Here is a 22,693-nt window from a genome sequence, read left to right as displayed (position 1 = left end):
CTGTCTTAATTACTGTAGTTTTATAGTAAGTCTTGAAATCAGGTGATGTGAGTCATCCAATCTTGGTCTTTTGTTTCAAGACTGATTTTGTGACTCCAGGTCCTTTACATTTCCAAATAAATTTTAAAATAAAGATGCCAATTTCTACCAAAAATCATGTTGAATTTTTAATTTAAATTACATTGAATCTATTGATCAGTTAAGGGGAATTAACATTTTAACAATATTGACTCTTCCAAATCATGACATGATATATTTTACCATATATTTAGTTTTAATTTTTCCCAGCAATGTTTTATAGTTTTAATTGTTGAGGTCTTGGGTGTCCATTGTTATATATATTCCTAAATATTTTAATTTTTTGATTTTCTTTTAAATGTTATTTTTCTGAAACTTTATTTTTCAATTGTCTGCTGCCAATATATAGAAATGCATTAATTCTGATATTGACTTTATACCTTGTGATTGATAAGTTTACTTATTCAAGTATTTTGTAGATTGCTTAGGAATTCCTTCTAACAATCATGTCTTCTGAAAATACAGAGTTTTGTTTCTTCTTTTCAATTTTTATGATATTTAATTTCTTTCCCTTGCCTTATTGCACTGGAAAAATCATCATAAAATTATATGGATTTGGAATTATCTTTTGGGAATTTTTTGATTATGAATTAAATTCCTTTAATAAATATAGGTGTGGTTACCAGCCTCCAAGATGGCCGTCAGTGATCTTCACCTTCTGGTGTATAAAGCTTTGTGTAGTCCGCTCCAGCATTTTACTAGAATGGGTCTGTGTGACCAATAGCATACAGCAGATTTGATGGTATGTTACTTATGAAGAGACTCTAAAGCACTGTAGTTTCTGTTTATCATTCACTCTGGGAAAAGCCAGGAACTGTGTTGTGAGGACACTCAAGCAGTTGCGGAGAGGCCCAGGTGGCAAGGAATAGAGGTTTCCTGCCAACAGCCAGTGAGAAACAGGCCTGCCAACAACCATGTGAGTGAGTTCAGAAGCAGATTCTCCAGCATAGTCAAGCCTTCAGATGATCGCAGCCCTGACTGACAACTTGACTGTAACCTTGTGAGAGGTCCTGAGTGAGAACCACCCAGTTAGGTTTCACCTGAGTTCTTCACCCCCAGAAATTTGTGAGATAAATTCATTTTTTGCTTTAATCTCGTGAATTTTGGGATAACTTTTATTATGCAGAAATAGATAGTAATACAATAGAGCTATTCAGATTTTTCATTTTTTTGTGTCATTTTTGATAATTCGTGTTTTTCAAGGAATTTGCCTATCTCCATAAGGTTGTCAAATTTGGCAAAAAATTGTTCATAATATTTTGTTGTTTTCCTTTTAATGTCTGTAGGATCTGTATTGGTATCCCTTCTTTCATTTTTGACATTTAAAAACTTGTGTTTTCTCTTTTTCTGATAGCATTTAGACCTTTCTCAATTTTATTAATCTTTTTAAAAACTAGCTTTTGGTTTCATTATTATTTTTCTGTTTTGTCTATTTTCTATTTTATTGATTTCCATTTTTACCTTTAAATCTTTTTCTATTCACTTTGTTTTTAATTTGCTTCTCTGTTTTGAGTTTCTTAAGGTTGAAACTTAGAACACTGAAATGATACTTTTATTATTTTCTAATACAAGCATTTAAAACTATAAATTTCTCTCTAAGCACCACTTCAGTTGTATTCCACAAATGTTAGCTCATATGTTGTTTTTATTATCATTTAATTAAATTTCACTCATGATTTTTTTACACATGGGCTGTTTATTTTCAAATCTTTGGAATTTATAGGTATTTTATTGCTATTGATTTCCAAATTAATCATGCTGTGGACATAAAACATATTCTGTAAGACTTGAATATTTTGACATTTATTAAGATACATTTTATTGTCCAAGATATGGTCCATCTTGGTGAATGTTTCTTGTGCCCTGAAAAATAATGTGGATTCTACGGTGATTGAGTATAGTCTTCTTTAAATGTCAGTTAGGTCAAGTTGGTTGACAGCGTTGTTTAAATTTTTTGTATTATTTTTTTCCTGCTTTTTAAAAATCAATTACTGAAAAGGAATATTACAATTTACAACTATGATTGTAGATTTATTTATTTTTTCACTTGTTCTGTCAGATTTTGCTTTATGTATTTTGAAACTCTATTATTAGGAACGTACAACATTTAAAATTTTCATGTCTCCCTAATGAACTGTCTAATTAACTCCTTAATGAACTTATGAAAAGTCACTATTTATCTTTGGCAGTGATACTTGTCTTGAGATCTATTTTGTATGATATTATTATAGCCTTACCAGTTTTCTTATTCTTATTCTTTGCACAGTCTATTTTTCCATCATCTTATTTTAACCTGCTTCTTATGTTAAACTACACCTTCTGTAGACAGGATGTTGTTGAGTGCTGATATTATTAATCCAGTCTAATCATCTCTGTCATCTAATTGGTGTATTCAGCTATTTAGGGTCAATGCAGTCTTTGGTGTGGTTGAGTTTTAGTCTGCTATTTTTCTATTTGTTTTTCATTTTTTTCTTCCTCACCAATACTCCTTTTTTCCTAACTTTTAAAAGATTAACCGGAGATAATTTTAGCATTCCACTTTATTTCCTCTTTTGGAATTTCTGCTATATCCATGTTGTATTTTTTTAGTCGTTAACCTAGGGATTATAATATGCATCTTTAATATACCACAGTCTACTTAACTTATCACATATTATTTCCAAAATATAAGAAATTTACAATGATATATTTCTACTTACCCCATCTTTTGTGCTAGTTTTGTTATGAATTTTATCTCTACAGGTTTTAACCTCCACAGCAAAATATTATTTTTTATTTAAATAGTCATAAATCTTTTAAAGAAAAAAGAGAAAAAATAAAACACTCACCACTTCTGGTGCTCTTTATTTCTTCATGTAGATGCAAGTTTCCATCTGTTTTCCCTTCACCCTAAAGAGTATAAGTATTTCTAAAAATGAAATACTAAAGAGTTATAGTATTTCTCTGATGGCAATGTAGTCTCTCAACTTTTGTTTATCTGAAGTTAAAAAAATATTAGCTTTTCAAGGATAATTTTAATGAGTATAAAACACTGGTTGAAAGTTATTTTTCCCCAACTTTGTTAAAATGTCATCCCATTTCTTTATGCTTCCTTCCATTGTTTCTGGAAAGAAGGCAGTTGTCATTCATGTCACTGTTCCCTTGTATGTAATGTGGCTTTTATTTTCCTTGGTAGCTTTTTAACATTCTCTCATAATTCTTAGTTTTCAGTAGTTTACCTCTGATTTATCTAGGTAAAGTTTCTTTTGTCTTCATCCTTGTCAGATTCACTAAGTTTCTTGGATACCCAGATTGATGTTCAAATTCTTCTTTTCTGCCCCATATCTCTCTCCTTTTGGGACTCTAATTGCATATATGTTAAATTGCTTGATATTTTCCCACAGGTCATTGAGGATGTGTTTATTATTATTTTTCAATATTTTTCTCTGTTATTAAGATTGGATGATTTTTATTGATCTGTCTTCAAATTTACTTATTCCTTTATTGACAGTCTCCAATCATCTGTTAAGTCCATCCAATAAATTTCTGTTCTAAAATTTCCATTTGTTTCTTTTTTCTTTTTTTTTTTCTTTTTTTTACAAGTTATATTTTGCCAGCGTGGGATTGTATGGTACATGGTGTGTGGCTTGCTTTTTTTCATTCCTCAATAAATGAGCCACATGATTTCTCATGTTTTTTTATTTTTTTAAAATGTGTTACTATTATTATTTTTAATTTTTTTGGACTATAGTTGATTTACAATGTTCTGCTAGTTTCAGGTGTACAGCAAAGTGAATCAGTTATACATATACATATATCCACTCTTTTTTAGATTCTTTTTCCATACAGGCCATTACAGAGTATTGAGTATAGTTCCCTGTGCTATACAGTAGGTCCTTATTAGTTATCTATTTTATATATAGTAGTGTGTATATGTGCAATCTTCCACTTTATCCTTTCCCCACCTTCCCTAAGAAGAAATGACACCTTCCCTAAGGAAATTCACAGTTCAGATGGCAGACAGCCAAGTAGAGAGACATTAGCATTATAGTGTGATGAATCCTATGGTACAGGCATCGTAGAAGTGCCTAAGCAATCCTGGATGGGAGTCTTGAAAGACTTTCAGGAAGAGGTAGTGCCTACAATAAGTCTTGAAGGTTAAATTGGTATGTCTTAGTCAATTTAGGCTGCTATAACAAGATATGATAGAGTGGATGGCTTAAACAACAGGAATTTATTTCTCACCGTTCTGGAGGCTTGGAAGTCTGAGATCAGGGTGCCATCAGATCCTGTGTCTGGTGAGGGCCCTCTTCCTGGTTTGTTGTATCCTCACATGTTAAGGACAGTGAGCTCTAGTCTCTTTCTAGTCTTATAAGGGCACTAATCCCATCATGGGGGCTCCACCCTCATGACCTCATCTAAAACTAATTACTTCCCAAATGTCCCACATCTTATGGGATTAGTGTTTCAACAAATGAATTTTGAGGGGACACAAACGTGTAGTTCATAACAAGGTATTATTAGGCAGAGAAGATGGGGAAAGTATGTTCTACAAAAACAGAGTGGTACCTGCATAGCATAGAAGCAAGAGGGAGAAAGGAGTTTAGGGGGCCATGCACAAGTGTGAGAGGGAAATGTGGAGAATGAAGAAGAGGATGGAGAAACCTGACCTTTATAATCAGATTGTGGTTTTTTAAAAAAACAATGTAGACACAATAGAAACAATTGGTGGGGGCCAGTCTGGAAGCAGGGAGATAGGTGAGGAGGATGTTGGGGTGGGGGGACTCTGGTCTTGGGCTGAAAAGAAGGATGGATTTGAGAGAATCTGGGCAAGTATAATTTAAGGATCACATGACTGACAGGAGGAGGACAAAGGTGCATGAGAACAAGACGCCTCAGAAGATTCTTGGACCTCTGTGTGGGGCCTCAGGGGATCTTAGTGTCATTCTTTAAGATCCAGGAGAAGTAAGAAGTCTAGGAGGAAAGAAATGATGCTTCCATTGTCATCATGTTGAACTGGGTGCTGGGGCCCAACCAGTTGAAGAAGCCCAGTGGACAGATATACTCACAGGGCTGGATTTCAGAGGGATGAATTTGGGAATTCACATCATACAGTTAAAGTTTGGAGTTTCAACATGACTAGCCCTGTCCAGACCCTTGGATTCAGTCAGCCAGAGAAAATGGGGAATCCCATAAATCATCATGTAGATAAAAGAGCAATTTTTCGGGCCCTTATTTACAGTGGCTTTACTGTGCTACATTTCTAGGGAAATATATGTTCTTGTCACGCAACTGCAAGAGAAGTAAGTAAGCTTGAATCACATGAGTAAGTTTAAATGCCAGCCTGAAATTTAGTAAGCTACTTTGCACCTTCTCGTCGTCTTCTTCATTAAAAGTGTGCCATTTTCCTTGCGCCTTGGGGTATAGATTAAAATAAGGCTGGCTGTGAGTTTATAAAAAAGAATGACATATCAAGGAAACAAGACATTCTTGTTATGAGGTCAAGTGGATCCTTTGGTGAGCCTTGCTAAGCAACACATCCTGCTGGAGACCTGGAAAAAGCCAGGTGTTGGAGAACTTGGGTCTCCACCCAACCCGGGCTAGCCCCTGACCTAGGGATTGCCAGAATTTTAGGGGCTACAGCTATTGCCTGAGACTCTGGTCTGAAAGCTGCTTTGGGGCAGGGTCTTGTCTCTCTTGTTTACCACTACATTCCCCGGGCTGAGTGCCATGCTCAGGGTATAATAGGTCCTCAAAGAGGTGTGGGAGTGAATGAATAAATGAATGAACTAGATACCATCCTATATATAGTGATTAGGAATCTGGTTTGAGTCCTGACCTTAGGTTCCTTCTCTAAAAAACAGAGCTGCTGTGAGGAATAAATGAGATAACACATAATATGCTTGGTACCGTGCTTGGCAAATGGTAACGGTTCAATAATTCAAGCTGTTGCTATTATTATCGTTGTTGCTGTTATTTTTATTATTATTGTCTGTTCCTTGTAGGTCTCCACAATACGTTGGTTGATCAGTCAAGTGAGCTCTGCACACTTCAGCTTCTTGCTTCATGAAGTGGTGATTGATTGTTATTGCTGGCTTGCCTCCCTCTCGGCTGGTTATTGATTATAAAGTGTTAGATGAACAGACACTGAGGTTGGATCTCACTGTCTTGCTCGCGAGAGAACGGTGACTCAGAGAGGGCAAGGAACTAAGAGCGAGTGGCATAGCCAAGTGGGATATGAATGCGAGAATATTCTGGAAGGTGAAATTCATCAGCAAAGTATAATAGTAAATAACTCACTATTAATACAGCTTTGTGGACCCGAAAATGTACGGGCTTTGGAGTCATTCTGGCTTCGTTGTCAATCCCAGCTTCTCCTGTACTGGGTACATGACGGATATTTCCTGGACCCCATGTGAAAACCAGAGTGTGAGGCTGAGTCACAGGCTGCTGTGAAGATAAAAGAGAGGAGGGATGTGTGGAAAGGCCAAGCATAGCCCCTCATACAGCGGGTGTTCCATCTACACTGTTGCTGTTTTATGACACAGCTAACAAGGGGGCAGACTGGGCTAAGAACGTGGGTCTGCTGGAAGCAATATTAAGTCTCTCTTACCTTTAGAAGATAAGAAGGTAATGTGTGTCACATGGAGAACCCTGGGGTGCCCTTTAGCACGTGGGGGTCAATGTCAGGATTGTGGGCTGAGGATGTAGAGATGCTGTGGTGCCCCAATAACCACCTCGTCTCCAGGGGGAGGGTGGTACATAAAGTCTCCTATGAGCTAAGAGGCATTAGGCCAAAGCCACCGGGCAGGCAGGACCCTCAAGGACATTTGTCTTGGGCATCCCCACACCCTCCACATTTGGCCCATCTCAACGTTGCTCTGTAGCTGGTTTTGCAATGCTTAAGGGCAGCCAGTTGTCAGCCAAAGTTCTAGACTAGATTCTGAGGCTGGGTTCAAATCCCAGGTCTGCCACTTCATAGCTGTGCCTCAGGTTCCTCACCTGTAATGTGGGCTCAGCAATAGCACCTGTCTCATGGGTTAATGTTGCAAGATGCCTGTGACCTGGGAAGCAATATGCAAGTGTTCGGTATTATGACTGTCGCTATAGCAGGAGGCTGTTAGAAGAACATCATTCCTGGTCCTGGGATCTTTAAGGAGACTTTCAGTCCCGCCATTCTGTGATAGGGCCTGGTTCCTCTCCCTCTAACTGGACATTCGTTAATAGTGGGCATCAGAAGGGCACAAATGTCCTCAGTGCCCGAGGCGACTGATTGATGAGTGATAAGCCAGGACTACCCACCCCCAGGTCTGCTTTTTGGAAACTCAGTCTACTTGAGACATTTTTGTGTGTGTGCAGCCCAGGGCCAGGAGAGCTGCCACCCCCGCTGGCTGTCTCTGCGGACAGAGCCTGGAGTGAGTGGGGCCCTGTCTGGTCCTCACCCTGTAGGTTTTGAGCCTCCATTTAGTGGCCACGCTCAGGGAGGCTGGCCCCCACTCACCAATCTTCCCAGCTTGTAGATTTCAGCCGGTTGCCAACTCTCCACTGTGGAACAGAGCCCTCACACTGGCATCATAAGCAGGAAGTGGGCTGGAGAGTTGGGATGGATGCCTGTGAACACCCGCTGGGCTGAGGAGGGTCTGAATCCAACCGGGCCCCAGAACGTCAGGGTTCAATAAGCCTTTGCTGCATGAGGACGGGCCAGTGGTGTGGTCCTCCCAGCAGCACATCTGGCCATGACTCCGCTCACCTTGGGATGGGCCTGGCCAGCCAAGAAAGACATGTGCTGTGTGCCGGGCACCCCATGCCTCCCTCCTGGAGGGAAACCCAGGCATCTCCTTCTTGTACTCCTTAATTCACAGGCTCTGTCGGGATCCTAGCACCTCTGCTGACACCTGAGTGACAGCTCATGCACCATTCCTTACCCTCACCTCCAAGTTTGTCTGTTTTGGGGATGAAGTTTGCTCTTTGAGTTTCTCTCCATATTCCACACAAGGTCCTGCATGCTTAGTGGGGCCCCTCTACCCATTGTGGTGAGGACCTGGTCGAGAGCTCACCGTCCATACCTTCCTGGTGAACCAGAGGCCCCAGGTCAAAGTAGAAGTACGCACGAGAGTGCCCCAGAACCGGCATCAATCTGCAGACAGAACCCCTGCTGCAGGATAGGAGCCACTAGGCTGCAGGCAGCAACTCAGAGACATCGGAGTCAGGAAGCAGTTAATATGCGGTGTGATAAGGAATAAAAGAACTATTAATAAGGTGCTTTGCCGATTTGATTCTGGCCCCATTAAACTTTTTCTTACCTTATTTCACACTCCATTTCCAAAGCACCCTCTCTTTCGTTCCCCACCTTTAATGGTTCTGGCAGACCTGGGCCCTAATGAAGTCTGGCAGCATACATTTAAGGCAGTATCTGGCTGAAGTGAACAGAAGCTCCCATGTTCAGGAGAATCCTTGGGGTGGCTGGAGACATAAATCTGGCTTCCATACTGTCCAGTGGATTCTGTAGGCAGGCGGGGGTAGCCAAGTGTGCCTCGGGGTTGTGACAGCCATGAGCAATGGCACCTCAGCAGTTCCCAGGCCACTTGAGTGGGGGACAGCCTGTCCTGAGGGCAGAGTCATGCATTTCTTCTCTTATTCATTCATTCCACATCATGCACTGGTGCTGGACCTCCTGTGTGTTTCATATCCCTTCCAGGTGGGCCTCCTCTCCTTGCATCCTTCATTGCTGATGAAGACGCTGAATGAGTCTCGTTGGGTGTCAGTGGCTGACCTGAGCTAACACCTGAGGGACCAGTGAAGGAATAAGAAGAAACCAGTTCTGTTCCTCTCTGAGACCATCTTTATATTTCTTGGTCAACCTCCCTCTGCTGCAGCATCATTAGGTCAATGAGTTATCTTCAGCTGGTAAGAGACATGGTCGCTCTCCCCTGGAACTCACTTTCTGGTCTGTCCACAGGCACTTCCTGGCTCTGTGTGTGGGGCTGCACTTCCCCTGTCTCACCTGTCCCACCTGTGATCATCATCCGGCACAGTGTTGAATCAAGCTTGGGTCCCCCTGGGTTCATGGCAGAGCCTTGTAGCTAGGACCTGGGTCTCTGGAGTCCCTGTCTGGGGCTCAGTGTGACAAGAGGCAGGTGTGATGCCAAACCGACTTGGTTTCAAACCGGCTGGGCTAAGCTGGGCCTGGGGTAGGAGAGTTCAGGCCTGGGAGGGAGATGGGAAAGGGGCTAGGAGAGCAAAAAGAGTGAGTGAAGGGGAAAGAAAGCTCAGGACCTTCCCACAGGTAACTCCAGGGCTACCTGGGGCCCCTCCTGTTCAAAGGGAATTGCATTCTTTAGCCTGACTTCTACTTGGCTTGGACTAACTTTGAATACTACTGACAATGAGGCCTCAGTTTGAGGCTGGGATTTTGTTATCATGCTCTTCTTTTCAACTTAATTGCCCATTCTTCTCTCACTTTTCAATTTTCTCTTAGGCTCCCTTACCCTTTCCACTACCCTTCAAAGTGCTGTGGCTCTTTGAGACAAATCTTAGTCTCTCTGATGCTAGTAGTGATATTCATGCTGATGTTTGTGTCATAGTTGGTAGTAGTGGTGGAGGGGGTAGCAGTGTTGGTGCAGGTGCAGGTGGTGGTGGAGTAACAGTGATGATGTGTCACTAGTGGTGATCATGGTAGTGTTGGCCATGGTGATATTGCTGTTGATGGTTGTGATGGTGGTCGTGGTTATGATGCTGGTGGTGGTGATGGTGGTATTGTTGGTGATCATGACCATGTGGGTGATGGCGATGGTTATGAAGATGGTGGTAGTTGTACTGATGGGCACTGAGCCTCTGAAAGTAGAGAAAGAATAGGGGTTCTGGAGTCAGACAGACCTGTGTGCTAATACTGGCCCCCGTGAATTCTTTAGTGTCTCTGAACCTCTTTCTGCATCTGTGAAGTGGGGATAATAATATGTGATGTCTTGAGAATAAGGGATAGTGTGTATGTCCCACCGACTTCCCCCAAAGTCCCAGGGCTCCTTGTCCTTCTCCCTGGGTGTGGGGGAGATGCATGTGTGTCCTTTCCTCCATCTCCTTTCCTTTTTGGGGTTTTCCTTTGTCTTCTAGTCTCCTGGCAAGCAGGCAAATGAGAAAGACCCTGTCTGACATCTGTGGCTTCTCACATCAGGCCTCAGGACCGTTGTTCAGTAGCCCAGGTGGGCTGCTGCCCTTGCTCTGCTCCCTGCCCCTGATTGCCCCTCCCCTGGTCCAGCCACCAGGTCACACGGTGGAGCCAGGTGGGAAACAAGGCAGGCTCTGTGCACACAGCACCACTGCCCAAAGATGGGAGCGGGGAGTCACCATCTCTATGTCACCTGCGTAGAGAACATCCCCTGTTCCAATGATCTACTACTGTAATAGAAACTACCCCAACCTAGGGGCTTAAAGCAGCATGCATTTTACTCTGCTCATGACCTGAGGGTCAGGAGCTTGGACAGGGCTCAGCAGGGCGATTCTTCTGCTCCATGAGGCATGGCTGGTGGGATTCAGCTGGCAGCTCAAGGTCCCAGGAAGGCTTCACTTACATGCCTGGTGCATGGGAGGGTGTGGGGTGTAGGGTGGGGGACTGGCCGGGCTTAGCTGGGCACCTCCTCCTCTCTGTGGAGTATAAGAAACTTGATCATTTGTCCTGGAGGAAGTCCATACTCAGGATTTGGCTCATTGCTCCAGCCTGGTGTTCTCTGAGATGTTACTCCATCGCCCTTATTTCTTGTAAACATGCAGTCAGATCTAGGGGCTCCGCTGGGCTTGGGTTTCTGTCTTTGCAGGGTGGTGATGGGTCTTGGGGGACTTCCTATTGTATCACATTAGGTGGCGTATACTGTCCAGTTGTTCTGTCTTTCCTGATGGTGGATTTGTGTTATCAGCCTGAACCACCTTTATAATGTTCCTTACCATATCTTTACCTAATGATTTCAGCTTCCATTCATAGCCATTACCTAGATCCATTACATCATTAGGAGTTGCAAAATGGTGCTTTTAAAATTCTCTGAGGCCTTTTGCATTTACTAGCTGGAGTTCTTTAATAAAGAGAGGTTTCCCTTATGAAATATTAATTACTCTAAAATGCAGTTTGTACAGTAAGGACAGAAAGATTCTTGGTTCTTAGCCTTTATCAGTTTTTAGAAAAATGAGTTGATTCCCTAGCAACCTCCTACGGGGATCAATGAGGCATCTTTGTTTTTGTAAATATCCTGATGAACTCAGATTTTAAAAAAATCTTAACACCAAAATTCACTAATTATTAGGGAGAGGATACAAGGAAACAGTTGGCACAGACCCAGCATTACAGCATTTGTCTCTTCCAGGAATCTGAGCCATCAAATGCCGTTTCAAAAAACAAGTGTGGAAATACGCTTAACATAAAATTTCCCATTTTAAAGTGTACGACTCAGTGACATTTAGTGCACTCATGTTGCTGTGAAACCATCACCACTATTTAGTTCCAGCGTTTCTTTTGTCGCCTTAAATGGAAACCCCATGCACGTTAAACCATGACTCTTTACTCCCCCTCCTGCCAGCCCCAAGTGACCACAACTCTGCTTTCTGTCTGTGTGATTTGTCTTTTCTGGACATTTCCCATATATAGAATCATACAGTATGTGGTCTTTCATGTCTGACTTTTCTTTTTTAAATAAATTATTTGAGAATAGTTTTCAATTTACAGAAAAGTGGCAAAGACAGTACAGAGAATTCTCATACACCTTACATTCTGTGATGGATGTTTCAAAACTCTTGGATTCTATGTATTTCATGTATTTTAATCCATTCCAGAGTTTATCCCTTTTTGAGGCTCTGATTGCCCCATCTTTGGCTAGTGGGAGCTCCCTCAAGTTGGCTTCATGTCCTTTTTTGATGACATATTTATGAACTTAAAGAAGACAAGTCTTTTTAGGATAATACCTAGAAGCCAGCTGTGAATCAACAAGTGTGCCTGTGTGGTTTAGGTGGGAAAGGAGAGTTGAGGGGAGGGGATAAAAACCTTAGAGTAGTAAAAAGAATAATAATAATAATAAGATGCTAATTCAGTTTCTAGGGAAAACAGCATTTTGTACAATATGCTCCAGAGTTTTGAACTCTGCCAGTATAGCTCCCACTGGGCCTGAGATTCCATCCTTATTAACAAACCCAGGCTGGCTTCCCTCCACCCCGTTTCTGTGCAGTGAGAAACCAGGACCTGCTGGGTTTGCTCTGCCCACGATAATTAAGCTGGCCCAGTGTCGCCCTTCCTCAGCTCATCAGCCTCAAGCCTTTGGAGCTGATTAGAAAGGGCTGCAGGGCGCCAGGAGTCCTATGCTTCACTGGGAAGAGTGGCTGCAGTTTCCTGCATGCAGCATCTGGGGAAGGCAGACCCAAGCTCACCTGCTTGATGGGTGTTGCCCAGCCCTGCGTGTGGAGGAAGGCTGGCCAGAGGAAGATGATGCCGACAGAGAAGGTGCCCACTCACAGGAACGTGCTTTGAGTTGCAATTTTGCAGTTTCTTTCTCCTTTGATCCTCACAATAAGAACTTTCAAGTGTTTTGTATGTTCAAAGATAGGCGCTGTGAGGTAAACGGTGGGGATGGCACAGTCCTCGTCTGCAAGAAATTTGCAAGGAAAGGGTTAAGCAGCATTGCCAGGCCATCTATGAGTGGTCGATAGAGGACCAGGCCACATCCTGCCAGAGGGCTGGGTTGTGTGGGAGGAGGTCAGAGAGGGAGGCTGCATCACTGTTATTATCCGCATCCCCAGGAGCAAGACTGTTAGGCTGTGGTGTGCACCCATGCCTTGCTGGCTGGGGAAGCACCTCTAGGCCCCTCGTGTGCACATGTGGTCCCCGATCTCTGCCCAGAACAATAAGCAATGATACTAGTGGAGACCCATGAAGGCAGATGTCATGGATTAAAGAGAGCACCTGGATACTCATGGGATAGTGAAAGGAGCAGGGAGGTGTAATGGTCAGCACGGGCTCTGGGGTCTGACCATGACCCGAGGCAGCTCTCCATGCCCTCACTATCAGATAGAAACTCATCTTCTCTCTCCAGTTGTTCTGAGAACACAGTGAGAGCATGTGTGAGCCTGGCTCAGGGCAGGTGCTCAGTAATGGTGGTTGCCATCAGTAGAGGTTTGCTGAACACACCCAAGAGTGACTATGTGTCATTGCCGGTTATCTTGGGTGGGATAGCCACAGTCACCATGACAACAGAGATGCACAGTGTATCTTAGCATGCAGCTCAAGGCCCTGGGAGACACAGGGGAAGAGGAGAAGGTCTGCACCCAATGCCAAGGTGAGTCTCTAGACCATGCTGCAGGCTCTGCACTCCAGCTTTGGGTGTTTGTTGGTGTGGGTGCTATGCTTCCACGGATTTCTGGGAACTATGGACCTTGTGCCCCCAGCTGGTGATGGTGAAGCCAAAAGGAAGATAAATCTTTGGTTGGCCTTTCCTGGACAGGCAGGATTTCACCCATTACCTGGTGCTGATCCACCAATGATCTGATAGACCTGTGTGTGGAGGCCTGGGCCAGAGGCCTTCCCATCATCCTGGTGAAGCAGGACACAGCCATGTGAAGAGGATTCATATAAGATGATATCTAATTAGGGCTTCTTAGAAGAGGAAGCCCTGAGCTTCGCCTCGAAGGACAGGTAGGATTTGCATGGAGGCAGCAAAGAGGAAAGGCATTCCAGGTGAGTGACATGAAAATGCACTGGACTTGGAACCAGGAGATCTGGTTCGAGTCTTGGCTCCACAGCTCACTAGCTGTGTGAACTTGCTCAAGTCACTTAACCTCTCTGAGCCTTGGTTTCTTTATCTGTACAACGGACATGATAATGCCACACTTGTCATTAGGATTAAATGAGATTGCCTTTATAAAGCATCCTAGCCAGGACCTGGGACCTAGGCAGCACGTAGGAAATGGTAAATCTGTGGGAGAGAAAGCACATGGACAAGCGGGGCCCAGCTCAGGGTCCATGGGCAGGGCCCACGAGTGGGCTTCTGAAACTACATTTAAAAGTTAGCGTATTTGTTCTCTTTTTCTGGAATGAAGATTTCTTAGATTTATCAGACTCTCGAAAGAGTCCATAACCTGAAAAAGATAAAGAACTATCAATGTAGAGCTTTAGACTTTACAAAGTGTAACTGCTCATTATCTCACTTGAACCCACATGAGCCCCACTTGATAAGTTGAGTTGTTATTATTATTATTCACATTTGACAGTTGAAATAATGGTCTTAGGGACCCAGGACCGTGGTGGACTCCGGACTCTTGTGGGTAGCTTCTCCATCATCTTTCCCTTTTTCCCTTCCCAAGAGCTCCAAATTCCCATTGGAGTTCCTCGTGCTTCCATGAAAACAGGCCCTTCCCCAGGACCAAGGGCCCAGGAAGGTTGACCAGCGCATTGGATCTCAGGGGCTGCTCTGATTGGTTCAGGCATGAACATGTGACCCAGCGGTCCAATCAGAGTGAATCCCCAATTTGGAACGATGAATTCTCGGACATATATTTATTTTATCTTCCTATGGACTATATGTAAGTAAAGGGATTGCTACAGCCACTTTGCTCTCATAAGCAAAGGGGTCTTGGGAGTAAAGTTGACCCAGAGGAAGCAGATAATCACATAGAAGAGGGCTGTATTCCTGATCAAACTGTCCAAATTAACTCTGGCCTTCTTCAGACACATGAATCATAAATTTTCTGTTATTTGCAACCCAAACCTCCTAGTCAATATAGGTGTCTCAACCAAGGTCACACAAGACATTGTTGACAGAACTGGGTCGTGAACCCTACACGCTCTGGCTCCCATTAACAACCATTTAGTTCAACCTTTCACCAGGTGGTCATGACCTTTCCCGGGTTTGCCGACAGCTCAGCCTGCCTCACCTCTTGAGGGAGAAGGTCCTAGGAATTCACTTCTTGATGGGCAAACAATGTTTTTAAAATTAGGTTCCAAAATCCTAGGTGGCTTCTCTCACAAATTCCAAGAAAGAACGTACGGAACTAAGATTTGGCGAACTGGTCTACCCGTTCCGGGAACTCCTGATCTCTCAAAGCCTGGACAGAAGGGATGAGCGGGACTGCTGTTCTGCCCACATTCTGCTCACTCCTCCATCAAATGCACATTGAATGCCTCCTATGGGCAGGCCCTGTGCTGGTTGTGGGCTGCATTGCACTGAAACATATACAGGGCCTGCCTGTGTGGCTTCTGCCAGTGGAACTTTCTGGTGTTGGTGAGCTCAGAGGGGGCTTTGGGTGTGTAGGAGTGTGAGGGCAGGAACTGCTCATTCAGACTGAGGAGGTGTGTCCTTGGGGACCTGCCAGCACCTGGTTTGCACTGTGGCTCTGCAGGGGACCCAAAGTCCATGTGCAGCTGTCAAAAGCCCTCTCACGTGTGTGTTGTGTGTGCTGTGTGCTGTAGTGGACGGGCGTGGCTGTGGCTTGGGCAGGGCATTGGTCGGAGTGATTGGATCTTGGCCAAGTGCATTAAATGCTCAGAACCTTAGTTTTCCTTATGATAAATGTATACATGCCCTTTATATTGTTCTTGTGATTCCTAAGATAATGTCGGTGAATGCATGATCTAGTAACCAGTGTCTAGTCGATGCTCCGTAGATTTAAGTATCATTTTCTCTGTTACCTTTATAGCGCTGTTCCTCTATCCAAATTCATGAAAAAAAACCACACCAACCTTCCCCCTAAAAGCCTAGACTGAACGTTATTAGGAAAGAAAATCATCATTTCCTGAATCAAACCCGCCCTAAATCACGAAGTTTAATCCCAGGGATTTATTTGCATGCCTTGTGTCTTTGGGATCATGCTGTCATTACAGCAGTTGGTGTGGGGTCAGCTGAGGGGAGGGTTAAGGAAGAATGAGCAGACCTGCTCTAAACATGGTTCTGTGCTTATCAGCAGCTGCGTGACCTTGGGCAAGACATTTTATCTCTCTGAGCCTCAGTTTCCTCTTATGTAAAGTGGAGATGATTTTTACTTACTGCTGTGAATTTTGGCAGAGGTTGTGCTAGAGTTGGGTAGAGGTCAGATTTTTCCAAAAAGGCAACCTCACTGGATCAGATGTATGTTTCTTTCTCCATGTTATCTGTTCTCTTAGAGGTAAATGCATCTTTCCCCCATCAGAACACTTGGGGATTGATTAGGAGCAAAGTAACTTGAGAAAAAAAGGCCAAAGGAATAGGTGGCACCAGGCCATGGCAGAACTTCAGCCACATGTGTGACTCTGGATGGCCAGCAAGGCTTTGAGCGCTTCACCTGCTGGGTAAGAGCACAGCTTCCCCCAGGACTGGCCACTCTTCCAGGGCTGGTGGGTGGCTGCAGCCTCAAGCAAAACACAGGCCCTGAAGAAGGTGGCCATCTCTGCTCTACTTAACCCTCTATATGAGGCCTCTCTGGGGAGACTTGAGGCGGCCCAGTTTCCGGTTCCCATCGCTAGTGCTGTTGCAGGATCACATGGGAGATGGATGGGAATGCACTCACAAAATGCCAGGCCTCCTGTCTTCTCAACAGTTGAGATTTGACTGCAGGTGGGAGCCTGTGGGTTCCTTCTCCCCACATCAGCCCGGAGGATAACTCACTCTCCAGAGGTAGGGAAGATTTTACATCTAACTTAGAAATTAGAGTACCATGTTATAAACAGAACAAAATGAAACAAAATGCATTTTCTTGTCATTTTGACTCACTGGGGCAGGGGTATGTGTGTGTAGGTCTTGAAGGGTTGGGTCGGTTGGGAGAACGTGGTCCCCACAGGGTGGCGGTGAGCGCATCCCCTCAGGTTATGCCCGCTGCAACAAGAGCTCATTTCCAGTGGCTTTCAGAGCTTAGTGCAAGATACCAGATGAGTTGGGTTTCCCAGTCCAAGGCCAAAGCCTGTGCTTCCCCTCCAAAGTCTTGGGAGATCCCTCAAATATTTAAAGTGGACCGAGACAACAAAGGTTTAATATAGTTGCACCCCCCAAATGCTAAGTGTCCAAGTGTGGGTTTTATTTTTCTCATTTGCAGGTGGGTGTGGGGAAGGGCTGCTGGTTCTTTAGAGTCTTTTCATTTCCAGAAGAGGATTTATCCCCACTTCCCTTCTTTAAGTGTGGGCGAAAGGGAGGAAAAAATAGAAACACACACAGTGATGTGTCTATGTGACAAAAAGAGAAGGGCACAAGCAGAAAGCCAAGGAGGGGAGAAGAAATCTAAGAAAACAGAAAACAAAAAAATAAGTCAGAGGAAAGTAGCAGAAAGAGGAAAAGCTACCCGCAGTGTCAGGCTGTTGAAAGGATGAACTTTTTCCATCTCATCAGGGTGAGTGAGGAAGGTCAGTGTGTGTACGGGTCAGTGGGACTGGTGAGGGTCAGGGGGAGCTGGGCAGACAGAGACGGTGAGGATGGGAGAGAGGGTGGGGGAGGGAAAGCCAGCACAGGAACCCTGCACCTGGGGCAAGGGCAGGTGAATGAGGGTGTAGGGCCAGGAGCAAAGTGAGATAGAAGAAAAGAGGCACCTTCCCTGGCACTGTCACCAGAGTGGTATTAGCTTGGGTCCAGGAGGAGTGATGGGAGGGGCCCCGGCTCTGGTCTTCTGGAACCACTTCACCACCTGCATGCACTGGATCCTGAAAGGGGATGGAGGGCATCTTCCCCCGGTTGTAGCCACTCCCTAGCGGCTCACCAGCTATGCTCTTCCCCAGAACTAGTGAATGGAGAGTGGATGCTTGCCATTCGGTGGAACTGGGTCCTCTTGGCTGACAGGTGGTGGACTGTCCCTGGACAGTGGAGGGGATGCACAGGGCACCCAGACCCACCCACCTTCTCTTCCTAGTGTAGACCATTCCCAGGGCTTGGAGCATCTCCATGAGAGGTTTCCAGCTCTCTTATATTTTGGGAAATGCTTTTAGTTATAAAACAAACAGTTCTATTATTATGCAATAAAACTTGCTGGATCCCCAATTCCGTGAAGATTGAATTGTCCTGTTGTGGACATTGCCTTGGTCCCCTGTTCTGCGGCTGGTGTCCAGGATCCCGAGGCAGGTTTGCATACCCCTCCCTGGGCTGACCCTGCATCCTAAGGCATCGGGCAGCTGTTGGTAAAGCCTTCCTTCCTTTATATGTCCAACGGGGGACTCTGCTGGCCTTAGGCGGAAATGACGAGGGCACAGGGTTTCTTTGGCTTGTTTGAAACATTGGAATTTATGGCCAAGAGTAAACTCTCTATTAATCCTTTCCTATACTCTTCAGAATTCATTTTGTTCCTCTGAAAAGCAAGTTGCTTCTGAAGGCAGAAGAAGCATCAGTGATTTAACCGAACAGACCTATGACAAGGGTCTTTAATAGAAGAAGTTCGTAATAGGAGAGTCCAGGGATCTTGGCACTGACAAAGTGTGTATCTTTTTCCACCTAGACATGGGACTGAGTTGCCTCAAATTTTAATTCTTTGGATGCTGTAGATGTGTTTTCCCCTGGGGTATCTGTGTGTGTGTGTGTATGTGTGTAGAGGGAGGGGCAAGTGGCAGAGACAACTAATGCTCCACAGTTTCCAGAAGACACTGCTAGATTCCATTCACCCACCTCCATAGATGTGGGGTGTGGCCATGTGAGTGAGTTCCAGGCAATGGAAGCGATGGTGTCACCTCCAGGACTCAGCACCCCAGACCTCCCACGCCCTTTCCCCTTCCTGGCAGGCGGAATGGAGGTGACCCCACAGGTGCCTTCTTAGGTCGGGTTCCCTGGAAACAGATGGAGATGGAGGTCCATGGATGGTAAGTGTCCTGGTGTGGGTTTTTTTTTTTTTTTCTCATTTGTAGGTGGGGGTGGGAGGGGCTGCTGGTTCTTTAGAGTTTTTTCATTTCCAGAAGAGGATTTATCCCCACTTCCCTTCTTTAAGTGTGGGCGAAAGGGAGGAAAAAATAGAAACACACACAGTGATGTGTCTATGTGACAAAAAGAGAAGGGCACAAGCAGAAAGCCAAGGAGGGGAGAAGAAATCAAAGAAAACAGAAAAAAAATGTCAGCGGAAACTCAGAAAGAGGAAAAGCCTCTTTCAACTGAGTTCAGCTCCAACAGAGGCCTCAGCAGATCCCCTGGGGCCACTCTGAAGCTGGGCTGGCCCTTCAGAAATGCCCCAAATTGAGGAAAGGGGGCCTTTGTACCCCAAGTCGCTGGATGTGATGTGGGCTTTCTCCAGGGAGGGTATTGTCTCAAGGGAGGCAGAACCTTTTGGCAATACCCCGAGAGCATCTTGGCTGTGAGCTCCCCTTAAGAGAAGACACTCGTCAGCACTCAGGCCCTGAGGGGTATCTGAGGGCGTCCTCAGCACCCACTGCGGTGACAGTGGAGCCTGAAGTGAATGTGGCAGAGCTGTGTTGGTTAGGGTTCCTGAGTGTCTCCTGTGTACTCTCACGGGAGTTGGGGCAGAAGATGGAGGTGTGAGGGAAGGCACACACTGCTCTGGTTCCCAGTGAGATTGTCCCTTTAATTTTGTAAATATCCAGTGAAAGGATAAGTCTGTCATAAAGAAAAGCAACTGCAGTGGAAGTTGCTGGAAGAAAACTTGCTGGTATCCAGGGATTGCCATCTTGTGGCTTCCCCCAGATGGCCAGGTTTGGGGGCCCACACGTTGATACCTCTCTTTACCTCTTGTTATTCACAAGTTAGATGTTAGCCTTTGCTTGGCGGACTCATCTCCTGAGTTTCTTTTGCTGTTGGCGTCCATAGCTCTAAATAATAGGCTGAACCCCACTGTTGTTTATTAATTTATCTAGTATTTATTTATTTCCCACTATGGAAGGTAAGCCTTTAGTACTCAAACATCAGGCCCTGCATCTATTTCCCCTCTCCCACCATCTCAATACAGTTAAATCATTATTTTGGGTTCAGTCAGTGTTCCCTTGTTTACTACTATGATTATGTAAATATTGCTCATAGGTGATCTTACTTATGTTCTATAATTACATTTCATTTCTTGTGCAGTGTTTAACTTTTCTAGGAGTTAATTACTGACTTAAAAATTGATTAGTTTTCTATGTATTTGTGACTAATTCTCCCCCTACCTGTGAGCTATCTGCAAGCCCCTCTCAATCTGGTCTGGCAATTAGGTACTCTGTTAGTTCTTGGCAACTTCCCTCTTGGAGCCCTCCACTCTCAAACATCCATCTGGACAGGTTGCTGCAGGCCACCTACACAGCTGTCTCCCAGACACTTCCCTTCACTCTTCTTATCTGGGCTTTACAAAAGCCTGAGAAAATGTTCGAGATATGAGAAAAAACTATTGGCTCCCAAAATAAAACTGCAAATTAGAAATAAACAAACATTTAATTAAATTGCATAATATCGTGTCAGCTAGTCAATTGCAACGCAACTCAACTCATTCCTCTAAGCAGCTCTCTGACTCTGATCCAACCTGCACACATGGCTGGATCCTGAGAGGTCCCTGAAGACACCCACAATGCAGTTCTCCAGCTCCTTCATGCGGGTGGAGCTGCCGTGGCAAACAGAAAGGTCTGCATATGTTTGGCACTGATTCAAACCCATCCTCACAGAGAAGGGTTACCAAAGGGAAGCCCAGACTTTTTGGTGTTATCTTCTTGTTATCCCCATATCTAACCCCGTGCTTCATTTTCTCACCTGCCACTGTAACCAACCTCTCTTTGCTGGTGTGATCCACCATGCAGTTTCTAAGATGGGTATCCATTTCCGAACTCCATCCTTTATCTCTCCTCCTTGGAGAGGGATTCTACAAATGATCTTGTGGGTGTCAACTTTGCTGACCAAAGTGGCCTCCAACTCCTCCCTCCTCCTAGGCTTAGCTCCTCCTTCAGCCACAAGGTTAGGGCAGATCAAGAAAGCAATCTTTCCGACTGTCCTCCTCCAGGGGGCGCCTTCTCCTTCCAGTGTGACTGTCCGCTCCTTTTCACCTGCCAGTTCTATGAACGAGTCCCATTTGCTGCTTGTGGATTAAAAATAAGGAATGGATGGGGGACCTTCAAGGTGGTGGAGGAGTAAGACATGGAGATCGCCTTCCTCCCCACAAATGCATACAAAATACATCTATATGTGGAACAACTCCTACAGAACACCTACTGAATGCTGGCAGAAAACTTCAGACTTCCCAAAAGGCAAGACACTCCCCATGTACCTGGGTAGGGCAAAAGAAAAAAACAGAGACAAACGAATAGCGACGGGACCTGCCCCTCTGGGAGGGAGCTGTGAAGGAGGATAAGTTTCCACACACTAGGAAACCCCTTCACTGGCGGGAACGGGGAGGGGCCGGCGGGGGGGAAGCTTCAGAGCCACCGAGGAGAGCGCAGCAAAAGGGGTGCAGAGGGCAAAGCAGAGAGATTCCCGCACAGAGGATTGGTGCCGACCAGCACTCACCAGCCCGAGAGGCTTGTCTGCTCACCTGCCGGGGCTGGGAGCTGAGGCTCGGGCTTCAGTCAGATCCCAGGGAGAGGACTGGGGTTGGCTGTGTGAACACAGCCTGAAGGGGTTAGTGCACCACAGCTAGCCGGGAAGGAGTCCGGGAAAAAGTCTGGACCTGCCTAAGAGGCAAGAGACCATTGTTTCGGGGTGCGCGAGGAGAGGGGATTCAGAGCACCGCCTAAACGAGCTCCACAGACAGTCGTGAGCTGCGGCTATCAGTGCGGACCCCAGAGACAGGTGTGAAATGCTAAGGCTGCTGCTGCAGCCAACAAGAAGCCTGTGTGCAAACAGGGGTCACTATCCACACCTCGCCTCCCGGGAACCTGTGCAGCCTGCCACTGCCATGGTCCCATGATCCAGGGACAACTTCCCCAGGGGAACACATGGCATGCCTCAGGCTGTTGCAATGTCATGCTGGACTCTGCCGCCGCAGGCTCACCCTGCATTCCGTACTCCTCCCTCCCCCCAGACTGAGTGAGCCAGAGTACCCTAATCAGCCTCTCCTTTAACTCCCTCCTGTCTGGGCGAAGAACAGACACCAGAGGGCGACTTACATGCAGAGGCAGGGCCAAATCCAAAGCTGAACCCCAGGAGCTATGCGAACAAATAAGAGAAAGGGAAATCTCTCCCAGTAGCCTCAGGAGCAGTTGATTAAATCCCCACAGTCAACTTGATGTACCTGCATCTGTGGAATACATGAATAGACAATGAATCATCCCAAAATTGAGGCAGTGGACTTTGGGAGCAACTGTAGACTTGGGGTTTGCTCTTTGCATCTAATTTGTTTCTGGTTTTATGTTGATCTTAGTTTAGTATTTAGAGCTTATTATCACTGGTAGATTTGTTTATTGATTTGGTTACTCTCTTCCTTTTTTTTCTTTATATATATACATATATTTTTTCCTTTTTCCCTTTTTGTGAGTGTGTATGTGTGTGTTTCTTTGTGTGATTTTGTCTGTATAGGTTTGCTTTTACCATTTGTCCTAGGGTTCAGTCTGTCCTTTTTTTTTTTTTTTTTTTTTAGTATAGTTTTTAGCACTTGTTATCACAGTGGATTTCTTTATTGGTGTGGTTACTCACTTCTTTCTTTTTTTAATTACATTTTAATTTTTTAAAATAATATTTAAAAAATTTTTTACTTTAATAACTTCATTTTCCTTTCTTTCTTTCTTCCTTCCTTTCTTCCTTCCTTCCTTCCTTCG

The sequence above is a fragment of the Balaenoptera ricei genome, chromosome 7, assembly GCF_028023285.1.
Source record: "Balaenoptera ricei isolate mBalRic1 chromosome 7, mBalRic1.hap2, whole genome shotgun sequence".
NCBI lineage: Eukaryota > Metazoa > Chordata > Mammalia > Artiodactyla > Balaenopteridae > Balaenoptera > Balaenoptera ricei.
Note: the sequence above shows the minus strand (reverse complement) of the source record.